Below are 7,233 nucleotides of genomic sequence, written 5' to 3' on the forward strand. Positions count from 1 at the left end.
CATAACCCTAATTTCGATCGATTTCGATAGAACTGTCAATAAGGTCAAAATCAAAATTACTCTGTATTAGGATAAAAATAGTGTGATATAATTCAAAGTGTAGATAATTAAACTAAAGGAATAAATACATGAAGGAGTCTGATGGAGAATCAGATAAGTAACACAACATTGTAAAATATATTAAAATTTAATATTTTGTGGTACTTTGTGGGATTTTATTTCAGGTTATAAATAAAATATTTTCCTTGTATGCACCTCTGATTTGAAGTCATACCAGTGCCAAATGCTCTAACAATTCTTGGAAATACCCTGTTATTGAAGAATGTAGATTAACGAAAATTGTAAATGAAACAGAAGGATGAGGTTGTTACGTTCACTCATAACCAACACACATGGTAGTGTTTCAACAACAATTAACATAAACGTTTTTAAGAAAAGTAAGTACATTGTGAAAAAAATTAGTTTAATTAAAGCAAAGTTATATACAAGGTATCCTTTCATAGTTTGCAATTTGATGCCAGACCAGTGCCAAATGCTATAACAATTCTTGGAAAAATGCAAGCACCAAAAAGTACTACCATAGTTAAAGAGGAATCAGTTACAGTTCCAGTGGATATTACTACTTTTTATAATAAAATAGATAATGAAGATAGTGCTGCCATGTGTTGCTGGAAAACAGAGCTTTGGTTTAATGCAACTACGGAGTACTGGTTGAGCAATGGAAACAGTAGTTTGAAATGTGATTAACTGTTGATGACTCAATGATATGTCAATTTACTAGCGAAAGAAAAAGATAAGCCAATTGTTCATTATCACATGGTAAAGTATGTGTAACTCATTCAACCGCTTAAAATGTATGTAATTAAAAATTAATTGTTTATTTATTTATTTTTTAATTCAGCTCAAGCATGTATTAAAATATAACAATTACTTTGTTGAGTCTCTCTTTCCAGATGTACTTCAAAGGTTATTGCAGATAAAACAGATAAGGATAATCTTGTTACATTCACTCATAATTAAGACACACGGTAGTGTCTCAATAGCTATAAACATAAACATTTTCATGTAAAGTAAGTACATTGTAAAAAGAATTTGTTTAATTAAAACAAAGTTATATATAGGCATTATTTCATAGTTTGCAGTTTGATGCCAACCAGTGCCAAATGCTATAACAATTCTTGGAAATACCCTGTCATTGGAGAATGCAGATTAACAAAGGTTGTAAATGAAACAGAGAAGGATGAGGTTTGAACATATGCTAAACATCCAGGTATGGAAATCAATAACAAATTTCATGTTTAAATTTTTCTTTTCTTTAAACTCATATGGATTTCAACTGTCCGATAGGTTATATCATATATAGAAACAATTTTCCATGAGACAATAAATCTTTCTTATTACTACGATTAAAGAAAAGCAGATAAATATTTTCTAATCGTTATTTAATATTCAATTATAATATAAAAAAGTATTAAAACCATATATTTACCTACGCTTCCCCAATCAGAATAGAAAGAAATTATTATTATTACCAAAAAAATTATTCAAATTTAATTTTTTATAAGAATAACATTGATTTTTATAATATAATATGTAATATATCTTTTGGTACTTAGTGAGATTTTATTTCAGATTGATTTACAATAACATGTTTATTGTGTCATTGTGCAGGGTTAAGCTGTAATATTTAATACAAGAAGTCAGAAATGATTCCAGTTTACCATAGAAAGAGCCATAATGCAAAGTTAATGTTGAGAGTTAAACCTAAGGAAAAAGGTGGAGAAATTAAAAAATTAATTTGGAAGCCAATTTTTAATAGCGAAAGGCTTGCAGGTGATTTTGGGCATAAACCCTTTGAAATATATAAGTCAATTAAATCATAATTTTAATGATAACGTCATCTAGAAATGAAACAATGAAAAGAAGTCATCATATTAATATTTTCCATGCAATAGAATTTACAGTGAATAACTTTGCGAAACTGAAAGCAGTATATCCACAAAAGAGTGGCTTCCATTGTATAAATTGGTGTATTTCCTAGTTTATATTAATGAAAGGAAAATATAAATGGTACTAGTGTGCTGGAGAAAGTGCCATAATTCAAAGTTGATATTGACGGTAACAGCTAAGAAAATGATGGATAAATATGAGCTAATTTATAAGAAAATCCTTAAGAGTGAAGTGCTTGCAGGTGATTTTAGGCATACAACTTTGGAATTAGAAATCACATAGTTGATGAAAATTATAATAAATTTATGTAGATGTGTAAATATGAAAAGAATTCATGATTGCAATATTTTACATGTGATCAGGCATATGGTGAATAAAATTAGGAAACTGAAAGCTGTATATTTAATAAAGAGAGGCATCCATTGTATAAATTGGTGTATTTCCTAGTTTATACTAATGAAGGGAAAATATAAATGGCACTAGTGTGCTGGAGAAAGTGCCATAATTCAAAGTTGATGTTGAGGTTAACAGCTAAAAAAGTGATGGATAAATATGAGTTAATTTATAAGAAAATCCTTGAGAGTGAAGTGCCTGCAGGTGATTTTGGGCATACAACTTTGGAATTAGAAATAACATAGTTGATGAAAATTATAATAAAATCATGTAAATGTGTAAATATGAAAGGAATTCATAATTTCAATATTTCACATGTAATAGAACATACATTGTGTAACTTCAAGAAACTGAAAGCAGTATACCTAAAAAACATAGACTTCCATTGCATTAACTGGTATATATTTTACAGTTTATATTAATGAAAAGAATATATAAATGTCACTAGTTTACCAGGGAAAGAGCCATAATGCAAAGATGATAGTGAGAGTAACACCTAAGAAAAAAGTGGATTTAAAGGTAAATTTAGAAACAAATTTTTGAAAGCGAAAGGCTTTAATGTGATATTGGGTATATGATGTTGAAAATATAACTCAAACAGTCATTGAATCCTATGTTAAATGCCTCTAAAAGTGTAATTATGATAAGAACTCATCATTGTAATATTTTGTATTATATTTAATAGATTAATAAATTAATATCTCGAATTGAAGCTTTACATTATGGAACGATGAGAACATTGGAAAATGTTTTATTAGATTGAATTAGTTAAAAGAATTTTTAGTTTTAATTCCTATATTCTTACAAAACGTTATAAGATCCCACAAAAAACAAGCTTTGCTTGTAAAAAAAGGACGGCAAGTACATAAGTCGTATCTAGTATGATTAATATATAGTAATATAAAATATTTTAATTAAAAAAAAGTAGTGAAATCCAAATGTTAGGCAAGTATAAATTTTTTCCATGGCGAAAATTGAAATTTAGAAAAAAGTAAATAGTAATACAAAAATTACTTGCCGGGCCCGTAATATTCATGTGTAAGTTGCTATCTTGCAATATAAGCATTGCTTCTCGTAAGTTAAAAATGTGGCTATTTAATACGATTGCATACAACGGGCCTGGCAAGTAATTTTTGTATTACTATTTACTTTTTTCTAAATTTCAATTTTCGCCATGGAAAAAATTTATACTTGCCTAACATTTGGATTTCACTACTTTTTTTTAATTAAAATATTTTATATTACTATATATTAATCATACTAGATACGACTTATGTACTTGCCGTCCTTTTTTTACAAGCAAAGCTTGTTTTTTGTGGGATATCGTTTTCTCTTAATTAAACTTTCATGGAACTCACCCCTTTTATAACTCATGCGCTATAATTCGAGTCCTGGATATAACAAAAAAATTGAGTTCCTATTGGTAATGAAATGGGAGTATCGAGAGAGAGAGAGAGAGATCGATGAGAATTTCTCTTTTGAAAACACTATGGGAAATCTTACGGTCTTGTTCAGTCGTAAAGAGTTCGAGGACGTTTCGAGGATGGCAGGATCGGTGGGGACACAAAGTATCCTGCGACCGCAGGTCTTTTATTCCCAGAAGGGGTGGTTACGGGGGAGAGAAAAAGGTACGCATTCATGGAAGCTAGAGAAATTCGGGCAAAGTGCGCGGCGCGTACTCTCGAAATTCTACCTTCACGGGGAAGAGGATTTTCGGGGTAGGGGGATGGTGGGGGAGAGGGGTGGCAGCGTAAAACTGCCGTGAGAAACTTTTCTGTGGCCTCTTTCCGCGGAGTTTGCGTACCTGCACGTGCGAGATCATCCTAGGTGGACTCTTTTCCCTCCTTTTTTTTTTCGTTGTCCTCACCCCCCCCCCCCCCTTTTCAAGCTGTGTATCTGCCCTTTGAGCGAATGTGCGGAATTATAGGAGGAATAGAAACGACATGCGAAAGTTATGGCGTTGAGGAAAAATGGTGGAAATATATATATATATATAGGGAAGAGGAGGAATAGTGTTTTGTTTGGGTAATTAATAACGTTTGGCATCGGGGTGACACTGGTCGTTGTAGCGAACTGGATTGGAGCGTGCTGCCAGGCAAGAGGATGGAATTCCTGCACAAAGGATTCCAGCAAGCACGGGTCATTCATTCGGTTTCAGACTCAATACTGTGCTATATATGCTATATAGTATATATGGCAGAGAGACAGAGAGAGAGATTTTCCTATGGGGCCTGAATTTCGATGGTGGCGCGGAAAGACAGTGGAGGGAACGAGAACACGGGGGGTACCAGGTAAGAAGACACCCCCATTGCGAGAGGGTGGCAGCCTCCGGAAATCTCTACTTACTTCTGCACGAATGAATGGTTCTTGGACCCCTTCTTCGTCGCATCTCTTTTTCATTCCTGAAACCTTCCCTTAGCCACCCCCTACCCCTCTTCTTCTGATCCTCATCCTCGTCCTTCTTCTCCTCCCCCACATTTCCCCTTCGCACAAAATTCTCCTTTCACAAACTAAACACAATCTTAAATTGTATAGTACTGAGTTATAAAATTCAAAGAAAAGTTGGAATAAAACTATTAAATTATTAATTATATATTATATACGTAGACAGACTATGTATTGTAGAGCTGAAAAATTGGAGCAAGGTCAGAAGGATTTACCTTGTATATTTTCAGTTCTAATAGGTGAATTTTTGTGGATATATATATATATAGAAAGCTTAGATTAATTTATTGCCCAAAGGTAGTCGAATGGGATAATCGATGAAAACCGGGAAGACCATGGTAGTTTCTGTAGATTGCCCGTGGACGTAGGATGTAGTACAAAGCGTACCTAAGACTTAGGAAAGAAACGCATGCTCGGAGTTTTCTATCTTTTTTTACTTCCTTCGAGCGAATAGGAGAGGGGGTGAAGAGGGACAGCGAGTACACTACTTAAGGGGGTTGAGAAGCGACGAGCAGGGGGCGCCATATTGTCTGCCGATTCTTCGAGGATGACTGGACGTATTCAGAATACAAAATACCCAGCGCCGCTAATGTGCCATAACCCGACCCTCTCTTCTCTGTCTTTAAGATACTCAATTTCAGTTTTTTTCCCCCGTCTTATTTTTCTGCACCTTCGTCCACCAGGAATTCCAGCCTTAAATTCAATCGTCGAAAATTGCATCGAAAAAGTCGAATGATTTTTCGATATTTATAACGAATCGGATGCAAACATGAATTATCGAATCGAAAGAATTTCTTGGAATTTTTCTTGCTTCGAGTGAAAGGTTCCCGAAGGCTCTTCGTGCTGCTGGAGTTTTCAAAATAAATTCGAGGCGAAATTAGAAGGAGAGTCTGGAGTTTCGATACTGGGAAATCCAGCACGGGAAAAATCCTAGGAGGCTGTTCTGGAGCGAGAAAAAGATTCCGGAATATAGGAAGGACCCTCGTACGTCAGCCCCAATCGTTCCAATAAAAATATTTCCTCTCCCTCCAGTCGTGTGGCCTCCGAGACGGTCTTGGCTTGGCTTGGCGTGGCATGGATCGACGCAGATTCCGCCACGAGATCGGTTGGAAGGTCTCTCTCTCTCTCTCTCTCTCTCTCTCTCTCTCTCTCTCTCTTGGAGAAATGGATTCTTCCCGCAGGAAATATTTCGCGACGCGGAATGGGATACTCGAGATTTTTCGGGAGTCCCCGGCTAAGGATCGTCGAGCTTTCTCCCAATTTCTCCAGTTTCTCCCTATTCGGTATAAAAGTGATAAAAATTCACCGAATCGTTCCTATAGCACCAACAAATGCTCGAATTTCATAAGATGGATTTATTTTTTTCTCATCCAGTCCTATTATTGTATAATGATATTCGTCGCAGCCATTTAGCGAAAGATTAAAGCGACCCGACGGAATTTGAAAAATTTAACAAGTAGAGAAAAAGAATGAGAGGTATTTAAGAGGGGTGCATGTGTATTCTATATAGTATTTTAAAAGGCAAATCAGCGTGAAGTTTTTGGTCTCTGTCGAAAAACGACGTTCCTATATACCATGCAGTGTCGGTTGCGTTTTACGATGGTTCTTCAGGGTCGGATGGAAAAAATGGCCGATGGTCCACCGTCGTGTTCGTGGAAGGGTGCGCGAGGATCGTAAAAATCGTGCCAACCCCTTTTATCCTCGCTTAGGTCTTCCGGAAATAATCGTGAATTCGTTGCTAGTTAGAAATGGAGGGAAAGAAGCGTTGGAGAGAAAAAAGTAGATTTTGCACCTCCCGCGCGCTCCACTGAAAATTCATTACTACACTTTTCAAACAATTATTTTCCCTTTTTATTCGGCTCGAGACGATATTGAAATGCCAATTATTCGCTTCCAATTGGCTAATGGGGTAATTTCAGTCTCTCGACGAGTATCGAGCTCTTTTCATACAGGCAAATCGTAATCGATAAATTTTCAAGATTCGACGAGTCACCATTGGAAATTCTCCAGTAACAAATTGTCCATCAATCCTGGCAGAAAATTGGCTAATAATTCTAATACCTCCGCCGCATCGTCTCGCGTCACGCTCTTCTTGACGTATATTAGACAGACTTTCAGACGTTCAGCGGATTTTTCAAAGACTCCGATTGAGAATCGACGAGTCACGCTTGTGCCGGCCAGCCAGCCCAGCCAGGGCCTTGTACTAATTCCATTCAAGCCACCACGCTACACCGTATATTAACCTCAAACTTATCGGATGATATTTTACGAAACCATGCAATGACGCATCCGAGGAGAATCGCTGCGATAAGATCAATGGATATATATATATATATATATATATATTAGGGTGATCGTTAAAAAAGATTTTTTTGGCGGATCCTTAAAAACCACTAGTATTTGATGAGAAACTGCAGTGGTTGAAACCTGTGGCCTGATAAATGA

At 35.6% G+C, this 7,233-nt stretch overlaps 1 long non-coding RNA gene across 2 annotated transcripts; it reads left to right on the top strand.

Annotated features, from left to right (window-relative positions):
- The first annotated feature begins 502 nt into the window (after nt 1-502).
- On the top strand, nt 503-3,473 carry LOC136776298 (uncharacterized). 2 transcript variants are annotated; one of them, XR_010823050.1, is made up of 3 exons: nt 503-1,070; nt 1,136-1,270; nt 1,633-3,473. It is a non-coding gene; the product is annotated as an uncharacterized lncRNA (long non-coding RNA). The 2 variants fall into 2 exon arrangements; XR_010823051.1 differs by having other exon boundaries at nt 1,672-3,473.
- The last annotated feature ends 3,760 nt before the right edge of the window (nt 3,474-7,233 follow it).

This window comes from Prorops nasuta, unplaced genomic scaffold (assembly GCF_024137725.1).
Source record: "Prorops nasuta isolate Cenicafe-Biocafe unplaced genomic scaffold, Cenicafe_Pnas_1.2 PNAS00009, whole genome shotgun sequence".
NCBI lineage: Eukaryota > Metazoa > Arthropoda > Insecta > Hymenoptera > Bethylidae > Prorops > Prorops nasuta.